Below are 17,780 nucleotides of genomic sequence, written 5' to 3'. Positions count from 1 at the left end.
TAACATAACAAGCCTTTAAAAATTCATTAATGGAATCTGACATACAAGGTTATCTCAAGTGGGTTTTTTTTTTTTTTTTTTTTTTTTAAGTTTAGCAAAAAATTTGACTATTCTGGCTGAGCCTTTCAAAGCTGCCAGAGAGGGACCTGGATACCCAATTCCTGTAGGACACAATTTTCATTAACATTCATGTGACTTGGTTAGACAGTCTCAAAATCTCAGTCTGTATCTTCACAGAAACAGAAAGGAAGGAGATACAAGTTTAGTGCTAACTTTCTAAATTGCGTGGCTGACATTTGAAAAATTTGACCCTGATGCTTAAGATGTCATTGATACACAGCTCAGCTTAATTTTATTTTTGTTAAGAAAAGTTTTTCACGAGTCTGTACGAAGATAAGACCGCTTGGTCATTTCAACAGGCTTTTGAAAACAGCAAAAACAGTTATGCTAAATATAAGTTTCTATGCAAAAGTAGCAATTTATTTCACCAAGGAGAATTACTCAAAAAACATATTATTTAAGCCATCATGACTGATCATGCCCATTTAATGCACAGGATAAAGTACACCATAGGCTTTAAAATTGCCACCCCTGCTTACTGCTCTGACATTCCCTTTCAAGGTTTATATCCCTGTATCTGGTTACCAAGACAGAGATTTGACAAATCTCCCTAGGTAATTTGTTCCAGTGCTTAACTACCCTTATTGTTAGGAATTTTTCCCTAATGTCTAACCTAAATCTTCCATGCTGCAATTTAAGCCCTTTAGTTCTTCTCCTTATCCACTTGGGACAGGACAACAATTTATCATGCTCCTCTTTATAACAGAAGACTTATGTCCCTTCTCCAGACCAAACCCAATTTTTTTCCACTCTTTCTTGTAGGTCATGTTTTTTACACCTTTAATCATTTTTGTTGCTTTCCTCAGGACTTCCTCCAATTTTGTCCACATCTTTCCCAAACTGGACACAATACTCCAGTTGACGCCATATCAGTGCTGAGTAGAGTGGAAGAACTACTTCTTTTGTCTTTCTTACAACACTCCTGCTAATACATCCCAGAATGTTTACTTTTTTTTGCAACAGTATTACATTGTTGACTCATATTTAGTTTGTGATCCACCAAAACCCCCAGATTCTTTTCTGCAGTAGTCCTTCCGAGGCAGTCAGTTCCCATTTTGTATATGCGCAATTGATTATTCCTTCCTAAATGAAGTACTTTGCATTTGTCCTTATAGAATTTCATCCTATTTATTTTAAACCATTTCTCCAGGTTGTTAAGATCATTTTTAATTTTAATCCTGTCCTCCAACACTTGCAACACCTCCTCGCTTGCAATCATCTGTAAACTTTTATAAATGTACTCTTTATGCCATTATCCATATGCAAAGTTTCCTTCATGCACAAAGGTATTTCCCATTTTATGGGAAATGCGAGAATGAGACAAACCTTATGATCAAGTGGAAACAGAAAACCACTTTGACAGGAACTAGCTTATTCACTATTTAACCTTTGGTGGGGTGGGATGGAGGGAGAAAACCAACATAACTATTCCGGTGTAAATTTTAAGTGTAGACCAAACCCCAGATAAAATGGCGGCAATTAGAAAGACAGTTTTAAGGGGGAGGCACCTCTCAAGACACTCTTCTCTTCAGAAGAAAGCATTTGTTAACAGCATTTAACATCCAGTTGTGTCCCACTGAGTTAAGAGCTTTGTGTACACCCAAAAGTTCTCAGCTTTAGCTTCCGAGCTTCTCTGAGGTCACCAGATGGGAACCCATGGAGCAACATATGTTGTTGTTTCTCAAGGCCCGCCAATAGCTGACACTTAGTCATTCAAATCTTTATATATTTTACCTTGAAAAGTGGCAAAAATGTTAGAACATTGCATTTTAAAGATATGGATTCTCCCCCTCCCATGCATCTTTTAGGAGGGTGGTAAAGCACTGGACTGGGTTACCTAGGAAGGTGGTGGAATGTCCATCCTTAGAGGTTTTTAAAGCCTGACTTGACAAAGCCCTGGCTGGGATGATTTAGTTGGGATTGGTCCTGCTTTGAGCAGGGGGTTGGACAAGATGAATTCCTGAGGTCTCTTCCAACCCTCATCTTCTATGATATGAAGTTACCTCAGATTACCAGATCATGCAGACATCACAGGTACACCAGTGTGGAAAGCATCCATTCTGAAAATTGCTGCTACTTCACACACAACTACCTAAAAACATGTCACCAGGTTGCCAAACAGATTATCAGATTTCCCATGGTGAACGGTCAGTCAAAGCCTTGCTTTTGGGGAATGCAGAGGGACTGATCAAGGAAGAAGTTAGGCAGCTCCCCAAACTAAGGATTCCTGGGCCACTCCACGACTAACAAGCTGACCTGGATTTTACAATCTTGTGAAGGACTGTGCCTGTCATGGACAGGGGAGGAAAGATGGACACTAGATCCAACTCTCAAGGATATGAGACATCTATGCCCAGTGTCATCAGGGACCAGAACCTGGAGAAGAATGTTGCTACCTTTCTGCTTGACTGACAGGCGATCAGGTCCTTCAGTCTTCCACTTGCCAATAAACACAAACACACACACAAACACACACCCCACTTGCTGACTGGTGCAGTTCTCATTCCCCAAGGTAGATCTGACAAAGCCAGTCCAACCTAGAATTATTATAGCGATAAATGGCTTGTTTATTAAAATATTCAGTTTAATAAACAAAGACAAATAAAAACAAGAAATATTCAAAACAATTAAATATGTAGCTTCTACAAGATAAACGCAAAGTTATTTCTGCTTTTTTTAAAAAGATCTAAGGATGACATGTATGATGTTATGCAAACACAGTTAAACTAGAGCAGTGATTTTCAATCTATAGTCTGTGGACCCCTAGGGTCTTCAGAATATGTCTAAGATTTCCAAAGGGGTCTGCACCGCCAGTCAAAATTTTTAGGAGTACACAAATAAAAAAAGGTGGAAAACCACTGAACTAGAGCAATGTAAACCAATAATCTTGATTATCATTTATAGAGTTGGCTTATTTAGATTCTTTTCTCTGGAAAAAGTGTTAAAGGTTGACAAGACTTTGGGGGACTGCCAGGGCCCCAAAAGCTAAAGGGTTGCGTGCTTTCTTATGAATTTTAGTATGTTTTTATATTAATCTTTTATATAAGAGTTAGGTATTAATACTATTTATTAGTAGGGCATCAATAGACTCATATTAAGCCACTGGTGTGATAACTGTAAAGATAAATATCAGTGATGGAAAAACTTCAGGTGTTTCTCTAAGCCACTGGAGTAGACCAAGATATACTGTATGAGGAACTTAAAGTGAGGGCTTCCAGGTAAAAGGTCATTCTTTAACTTTCTGCTAAAGCATTTGGAGTCTGGCATTTCTCAGCTCACGCTACGTGGTGGCAAAGTGACAAAATTCATCCTAAATGAAAGGAAGAAAAAGAGAATGTAAAAAAACTTTTCTGCTGTGAGAGACGAGAGTTCCTCACCCTCAAAGAAGCGGAGCAGACCCAGTGCAGGCTGGGGCTGAACACTCACAGAAAGAGGAGAGAGCACGAAAAAGATCCAGCCCAGAGAAGCGACAAGGGGGAAAAAAAGCAGGCACAGCATAGAAAAATAAACTCCATTAAAAGCTGCAGTAAGGAGCCCTACAAACAGAAAGTGAGAGCTCATCTCCACAGGGACACAGAGAGAGCATGGGACAAAAGCACCCAAAAAAAAGGGGGGGGGGGGAGGAACAAAGAGGATGGAGCCGATAATTATCCTAATACCTCCAACGATGGAGCCAGGATTCCTCTCATACAGGTTCTACCCTTCAGTTACGAGAATGCATCAGGACATGTTGTAAGAGGAACTTACTAAAAGTGAAGGACTTCCAGGGAAGTCATTCTTGAGCCGTCTTGTAAAGCATTCTAAGCCTACTGTGAGCTGAGAGATTGTAGTGTGACCAGAGAGGCACTAATAGGGGAAGAAGATGGCTCTGCTGAGCAGGTGGGAAGTGACTGTCTAGGGCTACACTGTGCTCTCTGTTCTGAGCTAGGAACAGCACAGAGGAAAGTTTGAGGCAGGAACGAGGAAGGGAGGTAGCGTTCTCACCAGCTAGCCTCCCACCCACTCAGCACTGCTGTCCTTAAATGCAGGAGGCCAGTATCACTTTTTTTTTAAAAGCTGCTGTCAGCATCCCAGGAAATTGGCTGTGACCAAATGTTTGTAAAAACTGGGCCTGCTACAAACAAAACAGGACTGTTGCCGGTATGTAGTCGTTGCTAATTGATCCATAGGAAGCAGGGGCTCATGGTCAAACATGCAGTCTGGAGTCAGGATATCCAAGTTTTATTCCTGAGTGCCCCAAATTCCATGTACGATCTTGGGCAAATGCTGTAACCAAAGTAATTGAACAGAAGGGGATGAAAAGTAAAATCTTAAATTTCTGGACTGCTTGCCAATACACATGGAAGAAACCATTTATCAAAGATGTTTCTATCACACATTGTAGATTTTTAAAATATGCTTTTTAAAGCATTTTATCTGTTACAATTGTATTTGTTATGTATTTGTTATCAAAATATTGATAACCAAATACATGCTAAAAAGAAGGGTTCACATTTTGGCTGAAATAATATTTTCCTCTCCTGTCAAAGAGCTACTTGCAGCAGGCAAGTGACAAAATGGAATTTTGCACAGCAACTTCACACTAAGTTTTAATTCCAGTTATTTTCTAAATTATATGGGATGGAAAGTGATGCTGGGTTGTTTAAAAATGCCATATTGTAGGGTCAGAGGGTCCAATCTTTTAAGCCTCAGGACCAAACTCTCGAGTTCAAAAAGGCCACAATCAATACTTTGGGACAGATTCTTAGACAGGCCAAAAGGAAGGAAAAACCATCTACACCCTGTTGAGAATCCACCCAGCAGGCACAGAGTCAGCATATTCCAGCTATCCTCAAATGGCATAAGGTCCTTAGGCGACCATTACCAGTGGGTACAAGCTAGAGCACCACCTGAACTGTTCTAACCTGGCTGCAGCAGGGAGTCCATTGCTTTACACAACTGTTTGCTGGACAGCAGTCACATACTGGAGATCAGGAAACTGAGTTCTATCCCTGGCTCTAATAAAAGAGTATACTGGACAGGGAAAGGATAATCAAAGCACATTTTATCTGAAAAGACTAAGGGTGAGTAGCTACAATTTAAGCCTACCATGGCTTAAATCTTGGAATCTATTCCCAGCATTGCTTGCAATGACCTTTAACTGGAACATTTCTTTTCAGTTATGGAGAAAGTGAAAACCACAACACTGACAAATACCATTTATTTATAACCAATATTGTATTAATCACCATAAGAGAAGAAAAGCACAGATCCTAGAGCATTTTAGATTTCTTGCAAAAGGTGTCTGAAACAAGGTGAGACAATCCAGTAAAAAAAACTTTAAAGGGGTCATTTATGAACACTTACTGTTTTTTCTAAAATTAACCCAATTTCTATCAAACTACCAAGAAAAATCCAAAAAGCATTCAAAGTTTACTTTCCATATTTAGGTTTCTTTTTTAAAAATAAAGGTTTAAAGCTCCTGTTAAAGTGAAAACTTCTTATTCAACCTTAACTATGGAAGAGACATAAGCAACTCCATAATAAGGTATGAAATGTAGAAAAGTTAAGACTGTCTACTGCAATATTAACTCAGGTAGCATATATAAATTTCCTATTAAATGTTCAATATATTTTCACTGGTCATTGTATATTTTGTGATATCCATTAACATAATGGTGAACACTGGTATAGTATGACCAAGCTCACTTTACTGTAGAAAACTTGAGTGAAATTCTCCCCCTTTCCCTTTTGTTTTTTGCTTTAAAAAAATTAATTTAAGTGTGGAGAAGGGGCTGCAAGGTTAAAAAAATATTACTTGTAGTTAATAATGTACTCCTGACAGAATTCTGCACCAATGTGGGGGCACAGAATTCATATGGCCCACATATTTCTGTGCCCCCACCCCCATGCAGAAGAACGCAAAAAAAAAATCTGCGGGGAGGACGTGTCTCTTCCCTGGCAGCACGTCTGTTCCAGCGTGCCTGGAGCAGCTTCAGAGATGCAAATCCCTGCGGGGGGGGGGGGAGTGGTAGGAGGGACATTGATCACCATCAGGGCACGGGCCAACAAGCCTCTTGATACTGCGGCTCGAGGGGCGTGGAGGAGGGTAGATCTTTTTTTATGCAGGAGGAAGACTCTGCCCCGAGGCAGAAGTGTAGTAGCCTGCCTGCCGGCCTAGTAAAATGTTACATCTTGAGAACTGAAAAAACACTTAATTAAATATTAGTAGCATCTTACTGAAAATTTTTTTTTAAATTTAAGCAAATAGCTTTTGTAAAAAAAAAAAAATAAAAACACATTTAAAAAAAAATCACATTTTGTTGCTGGTTAATTGAACTCATTCATAGAATCATAGAATATCAGGGTTGGAAGGGACCTCAGGAGGTCATCTAGTCCAACCCCCTGCTCAAAGCAGGACCGATCCCCAATTAAATCATCCCAGCCAGGGCTTTGTCAAGCCTGACTTTAAAAACTTCTAAGGAAGGAGATTCCACCACCTCCCTAGGTAACGCATTCCAGTGTTTCACCACCCTCCTAGTGAAAAAGTTTTTCCTAATATCCAACCTAAATCTCCCCCACTGCAACTTGAGACCATTACTCCTTGTTCTGTCATCAGCTACCACTGAGAACAGCCTAGAGCCATCCTCTTGGAACGCCCTTTCAGGACGATCATGTCCCTCGATCTGCTGGCAATGCCCCTACTTATACAGCCCAAAATGCCATTGGCCTTCTTGGCAACAAGGGCACACTGTTGACTCATAACCAGCTTCTCGTCCACTGTAACCCCTAGGTCCTTTTCTGCAGAACTGCTGCCGAGCCATTCGGTCCCTAGTCTGTAGCGGTACATTGGATTCTTCCGTCCTAAGTGCAGGACTCTGCACTTGTCCTTGTTGAACCTCATCAGATTTCTTTTGGCCCAGTCCTCCAATTTGTCTAGGGCCCTCTCTATCCTATCCCTACCCTCCAGCATAATTACCTCTCCTCCCAGTTTAGTGTCATCTGCAAACTTGCTGAGGGTGCAATCCACACCATCCTCCAGATTATTTATGAAGTTATTGAACAAAACCGGCCCAAGGACCGACCCTTGGGGCACTCCACTTGATACCGGCTGCCAACTAGACATGGAGTCATTGATCACTACCCATTGAGCCCTCGGGAGGCAGAAATGTAGCAACCTGTCTGCACAGTAACATTGTTAATTATTCTGTTGTTAGTTAACTATTCCCATTCTCAGTCATCTCCCCCAGCATCATAAAAACCTGTAGAAGTTTTAAGGCTCCTATATTGCCAGAGTGATGTAAAGTCTTATAAATGACTGTAAGGGAATGAGCTAGGGAGATTTATGCGCTCTCTCACTTTTTTCCTGTGCCAAAGTGGCACAATAGATTTTTACTTACCATTTAAAAAAAAAAAAAAAAAGCCCAAAACTTTTGAGGGCAAATAAAACATTTACCAAGCAGTCAATAAAATGTCAGGACAATCAGAAACAAGCACTTCCCAAAGTACCCAGCTAGGTCCAGGTAAATGATTCGCAAAACTGTATGACTTTCATGTGTGAAAGTCTGAGCAATTTAAAATGACATTCTACTTTTTTTTTTTCTGTTTGGTGTTCTGTAATGTAATTTAAATGAAAATCCAGGATTATAACTGGAATGCAGGGTATTAGTTACCAAGTATTTGTAAGTGAACTTTCATGCATCTAGGAAATGCTGAATACCTATTGTGACTTTTTTCTGTATTGTAGTTTAAATAACTTACCAAAACAATTGAAACTGGTATGATTATACTGCATTATTTTGACAAATAAAATTTGCAGAATTTTGCAGAATTTTTTGGCACAGAATCCCCGCAGGAGTAACAATGTTAATACTGTATTTAGTTCCAATTAAGCTTAGCTATTCAAACTTCATTTAGGAGACGGACTTGGATGGGATGAGTTCTCACCATTGCTGCTGCTACTAAACGGATGGATTAAACAGCATTTCTCAAATGTGGCCACCAGGGGCTTTTCTTGCAGCCACAGCCTCCTCTGCTGTGGGGGGAGGGTGGAAGTAGCTGCCCCTCCTCCTCTCTGTTGGTCCAGGATACACTGCCTTGGTGTTGGGTTGCTGGGGCCCCCAGCAGGGGTTGGGCCCTGCCTCCCTCTGGAGACACCTGGGGCATAACGCTGGAGGACTACATTCCTCAGAAGACTACAGTAAGAATGTGCAAAGCTTGATGGTTTTAATATGATGCTTAAATTGCAGACACAAAAACAATACTGGGCAACAGTGAACTTTACCAAGCTTTCCAAAGGAAGTTACTGTTGAACTCAGAATAAACATGAAAAATTTGAGCAGAAAGTAAAATAAAATGAAGAGTCTGAAAAAATTCCTCTTCAGCCATAACTAGAAGACCACTATTATGGCACTCAACTAACCAGCTGTACTCACAAGGCTAGTATGATAAGAAAAAAAAATAACATGGGAAGTTCCCCGCCCCAAGACTCTCACTGTTTAATCACTGATGTGTGGATATTTGGCTACATGAAGAGACATTTTCCATTATCTAGCTATTTAAGCAATGCATGCTTTATCATTTAAAAAGCTGACCTGTTAAGACAGTTTGTTTCAACAGCTACTGAGATCTTTATGTAATTCAGATTTTACTTTCAAAAAAGCTTTAGCTAAATGTACAGTAAATGGATAAGCAATTGAAGAAATGGGAAATTGGCAATTGGCAATTTTGACCATGTGTGTCATTTAAGGGCTGATCCAAGTATCACTGTAATAATCATTGGAACTCTTTCACCTGACTGCAATGGGCTTTTGATTAGGCCATTAATGAATTATTTCCATTTTCATGACAACCATCTAAGTTTTCATACTTTGCTCATCACCCTTGAAAACGAGAGCATACATATATTTACATGTTTGTCTTAGTCATAGCAGTTTTTTTAAATGCACATAAAACTGCTGACTTTTTATATTTTACTAGTAAGCACATTCTAAAAGAAATTGATGTGAAAACAGTTTGTTCATATAGTTAAAAAGTCTTTCAAGATAACATGAAATAACCAACATTAACTAATGTATAGGAGTCAAAAAAATCTACTGATAAGCCCTTTCTAAGTACATGTACAAGAATTTATTAATGGAAAACAAAAAGAGTTGAAACATCATTCCCATAGGATGCCACTCAATCAGAAGCCTGACCAAAAAAAAAAAAAAAAAGACAGATTTTATTCCAAGTACTTTAAAACACACTATGGCTCTTTTGAATGAAAAGGGGAAGTGAATTTCTAACTCAAGGACTATCCACTAAGAATGTCCTAGTTCCAGCTTCCAGCCATACAAAGCTACAGACCAGGGGTCGGCAACCTTTGGCATGCGGCCCATTGCGGTAATCTGCTGGCGGGCCTCGATGCTCCCGCAGCTCCCAATGGCCGAGGTTCACCTTTCCCAGCCAATGGGAGCTGCAGGAAGCGGAAGACAGCACGTGCCTGAGGCCTGCGCTGCTTCCCACAGCTCCCATTGGCCGGGAACGGTGAACCTAGTCCACTTGGAGCTACTAGGGGCCATGCCTGCAGACGGTCAATGTAAACAAAACATCTTGCGGCCTGCTAGCAGATTACCATGATGGGCTGGGTGCCAAAGGTTGCTGACCCCTGCTACAGACTATGAGTAAACCAACTCAACAGTCATGGCAGTACATACAAAGGCAGCTTCTAAGCAAAGACCCAAATCATTTATGACTTTATAGGTCAATAAATACCTGAGTTTCTTCCAGAAACAAACCTGAAATTAACAGACTTCAGCAAACAGGTGCAATAGACTCCTTATGACTGGTACCTCTGAGGAAGTTTGCGGATGCACACTGTACTAGCTAGGGCTTTTGAGCTGTTATCAAGAGTAGCCCCAGGTAGCATTCAGTGCCCACATCCAATCTGGAGGCAATTAAGACATGGGAAACTGTGGAGAGATCCACATCTTAGAGAAAAGATCATAAGCACCCAAACAGATCATTTAAGGTGAGAAGCTTCTTCACCACCATGATCTGAAAATCCAGGGCAACCCCAAATTGTGAACTGTCTGATCAACACAGAGAAGAGAACACATCCCTGGCAACCCTTTCCAGATGCTTTCCTCCCCAAACCAGAAACACTCCCATTTTGTCTGGATAGTGCTTCTGTCAGGATGTTCTGTTCTAGAACTTATCTCAACTAGACTTTGGCTAGTGGGAGAATATGATGTCTGAGTCAGATGCAGAGCCACACATCACCCATACACTGAATGCTACACAACCTACATTGTCCATCTATAACCCTTTTCTACCAAATGTACATGTTATAAAGGGGTGATAGAACAGAATTCGCAAAACAGAGCCCTTGAGACAGATGAGTCATTGATTAATGTTACAATGTGGGATCATCCCATGCTGAACAGACACTGAAATGTGATCCTGCCTATGCTAAACATGGTCAGCAAGCAAACCAACAAACCCTCATGGTCAGCGGTATCAAAGAATGCTGATAAGTGTAAAAGAATAAACAAAAACAATGGATCTCACTTGCATAGTCTCCATACAATATTTAGTTAAAAGCTGATTTCCTTCACCTATCAGCTTGAAGACTTCAATTGAGGCCAAAGTTTCCTCCCAACAATCTTCTCAATAAACCTATCCAGAAAGAGAAGATTAGAGATGGGCCATTAGTTGGCAAGAACACCAATGTCAAGAGATGGTTTCTTGAGCAAAAGTCGAGTCACTACACAAGAGAAGCTGGCACCTGGCTCTCTAGTACGGAGGTGCTAGTAATCTCAAAACAATGGTGAACCCAATCCCTCACTCTAGCTAGATCTTAATCAGCCATGAAACGGAGAAGTCCATCTTATGAATTATAGGAAAAACCTAATTTATTTCTTTATTTTTTAAAAAAGGAGTATAGGCAGTACATTTAGCATTACAGGTACCCAAACTTGCCAAAACTCACAGAAGACAAATAGTCTTCTCCAGGCCCCACACTTACTTCCGTTTATAATTAAAAGCAGCTCAAAATCAGCAAGCTTTTGCCCACCTGAAAATAAATTCCATGGCTTGGGTCTTCACCAACAGTAAAGTGAAAGGAGAAAGATCTTCATTTCCATTATCCACTAGCACGATCATCGTAAAAATTAGCTTTTGCTACTTTGCTACTTTTTGCAACTGCCATATTTCATCTGTTGCAGGGCATGCACGAAGCACAGTGACATGTGAGGATTATATATTAAGAAGAAATTGAAGAGCCATTGTTTGAATGGTCAAGGACAAAATACAATCATTATAACCAACAGAAAGGAAAATATGCTGTATATAGTCTCCCACAGAGAGCACTGAAATGCAAGTAGGCCCATTAATTCTGTAGACAAGCCAATGAAATGCATTCTCTACCCCAATAGTAGTAAAAGTGGCCACAAACTTCAAGTGAATGAAAGATTATGACAAAAGTGTAATCCTCGTCCCTACCCTCATATCCACCCCAAACTGAGAACCAGAAAACGTGCACCTTAAAGAGCAGAGTGAATGATACCAGCCACTTGGAATACACAGACAATAGACACGATGACCATGAAATCCCTCTTCTTTTTTTGCCCTAGATGTTGAAGTCACCAAATATCTGACTCCAATATCAGAGATGAGACCTCTCCTGGGCAGGAAATTTGAAGTGCAAGTTTGTATACTCCACCTACTCAAAATGTATTTCCATCCTGTGACTCTCACACAGTAGACCTACAAAAGTGAGTCAGTTTTTGGAGCAAGGCACCTCTTGTGCAAGGAGCAAATACTGCCTCCCATCCCTAACTTCAGCTCTATTTCTGCTGAACTAAACAGGCATCTAGAGAAAGCAGACCCAATAAAGCAGGTGCATGGATCAGAAAAATGAAGTTGGGAGCCTCTCCGATAATAATTATGGACGATAATGGCCTTATTAACTATCAACTTTGCAGTCAGTAATATGAATCAAAGCATAGATCATATGAGCTAATACCTCATAAGGCAGCAGTTGGACTTGATGGACAACAAATGCCAAACCTCAGGTCTACGTCTGGAAAAGTGTGTCTTCTGTCCTACTCTCCCCATTACGGATATAAAAGGTTAAACAGTAAGCATTAGGCTTACCATTAACCGACCTTAACCATCCGGGAGGGACCCCAGCCCCAGCAGCCAGGCCAGGCCGAAGCTACGCCAGCCCCAGGCAGGCCAAAGAGGCCCCAGCCAGGCTATGCCAGCTGGCCGGAACAACCCCAGCCCAGGCAGCACCATGCTACAGAAAGAAGTACAATTTAGTAACAACTGGCTCCTATATATGGCAAGTTTAAAATACTTATACTCAGAAAGCACACTTAGTGTTTGTTTTGTTAGTTTGCTCTAATAAAACAAAATTTTCAAAGTCTCCTTTTAAAAATTTTTGTCAAAAAATGCTACATTTTAAAAACTATGAAAAGCAATGTTTCAGAGGATAGTTAACAAATTGTATTCTCCACTATTCAAAGGAGACTAATTTAACTGATCAGTAAAGAAATAAAACAAAGATGTCTGAGCTATGTGCTGATCATATATGCAAGTAATAAACTCACCAGGCATATTTACACCATTACACACACCACTCAAACTAACAATGGAGATTTTTAGCTAAGAACTAGCCAAAGTATAATTAAGAGAAACGTGTAACAAACAATGTCAAAAGATTAAGTCATGACAATATCAAACAGGTAATAAACATTACTTTTTCTTGATCACTTTTACTCTACAATAACTATTCCAAAACAAAATATTTCTCCTATTTACATGTATATCTTATTCTTTATCTTTACTGTGATGTGTAGTCTACATACATCATATGTTACTGAATTATTTTTCCTACATCAAATATATTTGGCTTTGGTTCTTATTAAAAAAAAGTAAAATAAAAGGCAATCACATAACAAAATTTATCAATGTTACAGAACTGTATTTGCTTGTCTCTGTATATATAACATAGATTTCTCTCTTTTAATCTATAAAAAAGGAAATTTAAGCAACTGTGAAAAATAAAAGCTTTTATAAGCCGGAACCAAAATAAGTAAGGTTTGGGATTCCACACACACAAAATGAGAAAGACTGGGAACCATGTATGTTGGCATACAAGACCCAACTATTCTCAAAATCATGGAAAGTGTCTTTGGGGCCACTAGATGAGGTATATGTCTTGATATTAACAATGGATAAACTTCCTTTGATTTTTCAACAATAGTGTGACAGCATTTTTACTAACAGGCATCAAAACCTGCATCCCACAATTCACAACACAGAATTTGGGCCCAAAGCAGTACTGCAGAACTGAGCGTATAACTTCTACTGATTTTAATTTCTTAAGATCCTTATTTTCCTAATGGAAAGTAAGGAACACAGATCCCTGTATAAATATATCACCTTTTCTTAGCCAGATGTGATTTTTAAGGAACATGAAAAACCAACATTAACTTTCTTTCTACCTCTAGTACTGCTCTCTGATTTCTTGCCATTTTAGAGCTGATCTATACACAAACTGATTCAGTTATTTTGGTGCAAGTTTGTGGGTGGACACTCATTTCACAATAAAAATAACTGGACTGACTTTAGCCGCTTTTATTCCAAAATAAGAGTGTCCACCCCCAGAAAGTAACTAAATCAATTTTAACACACATCTTTTGTTATGCCAATGTAAATGTATGTATAGGTGAGACCTAAGTAAGGCCTGCTCTACCAATTTTCTACTTTATAAGATACAGGTAGAATTATAATCAAACTTGCAAGGTATAGTTGCAGTTTACAATATACTGCAGGGGTGGCCAACCTGAGCCTGAGAAGGAGCCAGAATTTATCAATGTACACCACCAAAGAGCCACAGTAATATGACAGCAGCCACCCATGAGCTCGCTCTCCCTGCCCGCTGCCAGCGCCTCCCGCCCACTGACAGCCTATCGGCTCCTCCCCGCACCTCACAATCAGCTGTTTTGTGGCATGCAGGAGGCTCTGGGGGGGAGGGGGAGGAGCGAGGGGATAGCAGGCTCAGAGGAGGGGGTGGGAAGGGGTGGAGTGGGGGCAGGCCTGTGGCAGAGCCAGGGGTTGAGCAGTGAGCACCCCCCAGCACATTGGGAAGTTGGCACCTCTAGCTCCAGCCCTGGAGTTGGTGTCTATACAAGGAGCCGCATATTGACTTCTGAAGAGTCGCATGTGGTTCCGGTTGGGCACCCCTCCAATAGAGGAGCCTCAATTCCATTAAGAACTTGGTTCTGGACATAGCCTCTGGGCTTAAACGGGATTACACCCAGTAGCACATGCAGGACTAGGACACAAAATATACAGCTGCTTTTTGCAAACAAGAGGGGAAAAAAACACATATCTTCTGTGCCATTTCTCATGCTAACAGTTTTAAGCTATGTACTGAGCAAGAATTTTTAGATATGGTCTAACCTTGTTTTCTTCCACGAATTATAGCCATTATTTCTATTAGTGAAAAATGGTACTACACAGGAAATGTGGAAATATTTAAGCATAGAATAAAGAGTTCATCTAGTCCAGAATCCTGTCTCTGAAAGGAGTCTGTCCCACATGTTTCAGAGGAAGATGAAAGGACCCAACTACAACACAGCCTTAACCACATCACAGCTATATGACAGAGTTATATATGCTGGAACAGGTTTATTTGATTTGATTTGCATGTGCTTATGATGATGTCCTTTTCACTTTGCAAACAAAAGACCCAACAGGTTACCGGCTTCTGTGATTTAATAGTGTACAATGTGGAGACGTCATAACAATACTATACTCATTATGTCCTGTTCACACTGCAAATATGAAATATTAGAATACAAATGCCCATGACTGTGTTCTGTCAAGTCACACAGCAAAGCACTGGCATGGTTATACTTGTAATTCAAACCCCTATAATGAACCTATCCAAATGTACCATGGGCGAAAGATTTCTTTTTGATTCCACCTAGTGATCCATTCATTTCCTGTAGCAGGAGGTATAACCTTTAGTTATTACTCAAGTTCGTTTAAATGTTGTTGCTATTGTGGTTGTAAAGCATCATGTACACATACAGCATTCAGTAATATATAAAAGGTCTGACCTCTATATAAACAACACCATTTATCTCAAGCAATAAAGGAGTTGTACACATAAACAGTACAATGCATTAAAAACTTTATTTTTTATTTGCATCCTTAAGAGTCCCCTTACTTCTATATTAGGGCATGAGATGAATAAATACCATTCATTATTTTAATACATCATCACATTTGCTCCTCTTCTTTCTAAACTAGATCTCAGTATTATATATTTCTTTTCATATGAAAGCATTTTACTACTAATTTTACATTGCTCACTTCTCTATTACCTTTATTCAGATGGTAACCAAAACTCAAGGTAGTAATAAAAATGAAAATACACCTCTGATTTATATAATGCCATTCTCCAATCCCTTAATATTTTGTAATATTGTATTTACTTTATTGACTACCATCTGTATTTTGGTCCAGTCCAACTCCCTTGGAAGCCATTGGAAAAGCTCCTGTTAACTTCTATGAACATTGGTTCAGGCTCTTGCACCTCTAGGAAAAAAACAAGCATGGCAGAGATGCTCTAAATGTTAGTATAAAACTGACACAACATCCAACAATTTATAATCAGATTGGGGTCAAATCAAATTCAGAAAGTGGAAGAGGGGAAAAAATCACTTGGGTTCAACAGACAGTGAAACTTGATGTTGTTATACTTCCTTCATCATCAGTAGGTGGAAAAAAACAGTAAATAAGTAGTCCACGAATTTTAGGGTACACAGACCTCCTCAAATATGTAATGTGATTAATTAATTTACAGCCTGGCATTCTAATTGAAAAAGTTTCTGCTCATATCATTAGCATATTAGTACAGTTTGAGATGATTAACAAAACCCTGAGATTGAATAGTCATAATCTATAACTGTAATTTTTCTCTTTTACAAAATTATTCTGTTTTTAAAAACATCAACCCAGGAGAATTAAAAAAAAACCAACAACTTACATTATACATAACATAGGAGATGAAACCCTTTAGTGCATGTGACACAAAAGGAGAAAATCAAAAATTTTAAAATATCAGTTCATAAGATAAGTTATTTTAATTATACAATTACTGAAGATTTGAAAAATTTACACAAACTCCATAATTGGGCATAAGACATCACATCCTCTAGTTATATACACAACAATCTCGTCTGAGTAACATTCCTTGCTCTGACCAATGTGTGTGGTGGTGATGGGGACATAGACAAGGAGGAAAGAAAAGAGAAGAGAAGAGAGAAATGGAGAATTTAAAATACTTCATTTTAAACTCTTTACTTCATTTGTTATACAGTTTAGTGTTTTTATGCAATCAAAACATAATGTATCTCTGTCGTGAATATGTCTTGCCTCTAATGTAACATCCCAGACACTCAGAAACAAAAGCCATTCAGCTAACAATGAAGCCTTTTTTTAATTTTAAAAAGACATTTGTACATCTAAAACGGCATCACAGATCAGTTCCCTTTATCAGGCGAGAGGTGTGACAGCCAATGCATAAAAAATTAAAATCCAATCCACCCAGAGAAGACGTGCAAAATGTCTCCTTCAATCCCACCCCCACCTCTCCTTTAAAAAATACCCCTACAAATACTGTACACACACAAACCCAGCTAATGAATATGGCAACAGTTACAGAGCTAAGTGATCAAGGAACCATTCTCCCTCCAAAAACAAACAAACAAACAAAAAAAACCCCTCGGCTCCAGCGTTTCTGTTACAGTCTCCATTAAAGGCGGAATCCCACCTCGGTGAATTCTCAGCCTTTTCAGACAATGGTGCTGCCCTGATTAGGTCCAAATTGACAACATTTTTGCACTAGGCCCTGGACCAATGTATACACAAAAAACAGCCAGGATTCAGATGCATTGGGTCGGCGCCTCCCGTTTCCCACCCCGGATCCTGACACTAGCTCAGGAGGGACAAACGTGGTGAGGGGATATCGGGTGAAGGGAGAGAAGAGTTGCGAGGTGGAGGTAAATAAATGGCCGATGTGTTACACAGAAATACTTCACTGTAATGGGTCCCCCTCCCCCTTCAGGGCTGTGTAACCAAAGCACTGAATCCAAACTGCGCAGCAAACATTGTGCGGCTCAGGAGACTGGGAAGAGGCAGAGAGAGAGGAGCCGCCACTGTCTCCCTGAGACACCATTTAAACGACGGGGGTAGAGAAGAGGCGACAGTGTCAACACAAGTTACTCGGTTACCATGTCCCAAGGCACAGCGGATCCCCCTCGGCCCAGGGAGCTAGTCCCTCACCCTGCACCACGGGGGTCGCCGTACCTTACCTCCTCCCAGCACTAGCGGATCGCCCACGGACCTCAACGAGGGGGCTCCCCCGGGGAGAAGGGGGAGCTGCTGCCGCCCCCGCGTCAGGGGGGCCGATCCCCTCCCTGGCACCGGGGGAACAGCCGAGCCTCCCGCCGCTCGGCTGCAGGGCCCAGTAGCCCTAGCCGGGGCAGAGCCCAAGCCAAACAAAGCGCGGCCTGAGCAGGAGCCAAGGGTGAAGCAGCCTGGGCTTTTCCTGGCGGTACATGGCTAGGCGACGCGGGGAGGAGTGGGGGGCGGAGAGGGGCTGCACCGCCCCGGCCTCC

At 40.5% G+C, this 17,780-nt stretch overlaps 1 protein-coding gene across 2 annotated transcripts in view; it reads right to left on the bottom strand.

The window, feature by feature from the left end:
• Positions 1 to 17,780, bottom strand: part of FBXO11 (F-box protein 11) — a 199,710-nt gene that overhangs the window by 181,728 nt on the left and 202 nt on the right. The gene's annotated exons all lie outside the window — the stretch shown is intronic.

The sequence above is a fragment of the Natator depressus genome, chromosome 3 (assembly GCF_965152275.1).
Source record: "Natator depressus isolate rNatDep1 chromosome 3, rNatDep2.hap1, whole genome shotgun sequence".
In the NCBI taxonomy this organism is placed as follows: Eukaryota; Metazoa; Chordata; order Testudines; family Cheloniidae; genus Natator; species Natator depressus.
This window is presented reverse-complemented; position numbering and strand designations above follow the sequence as displayed.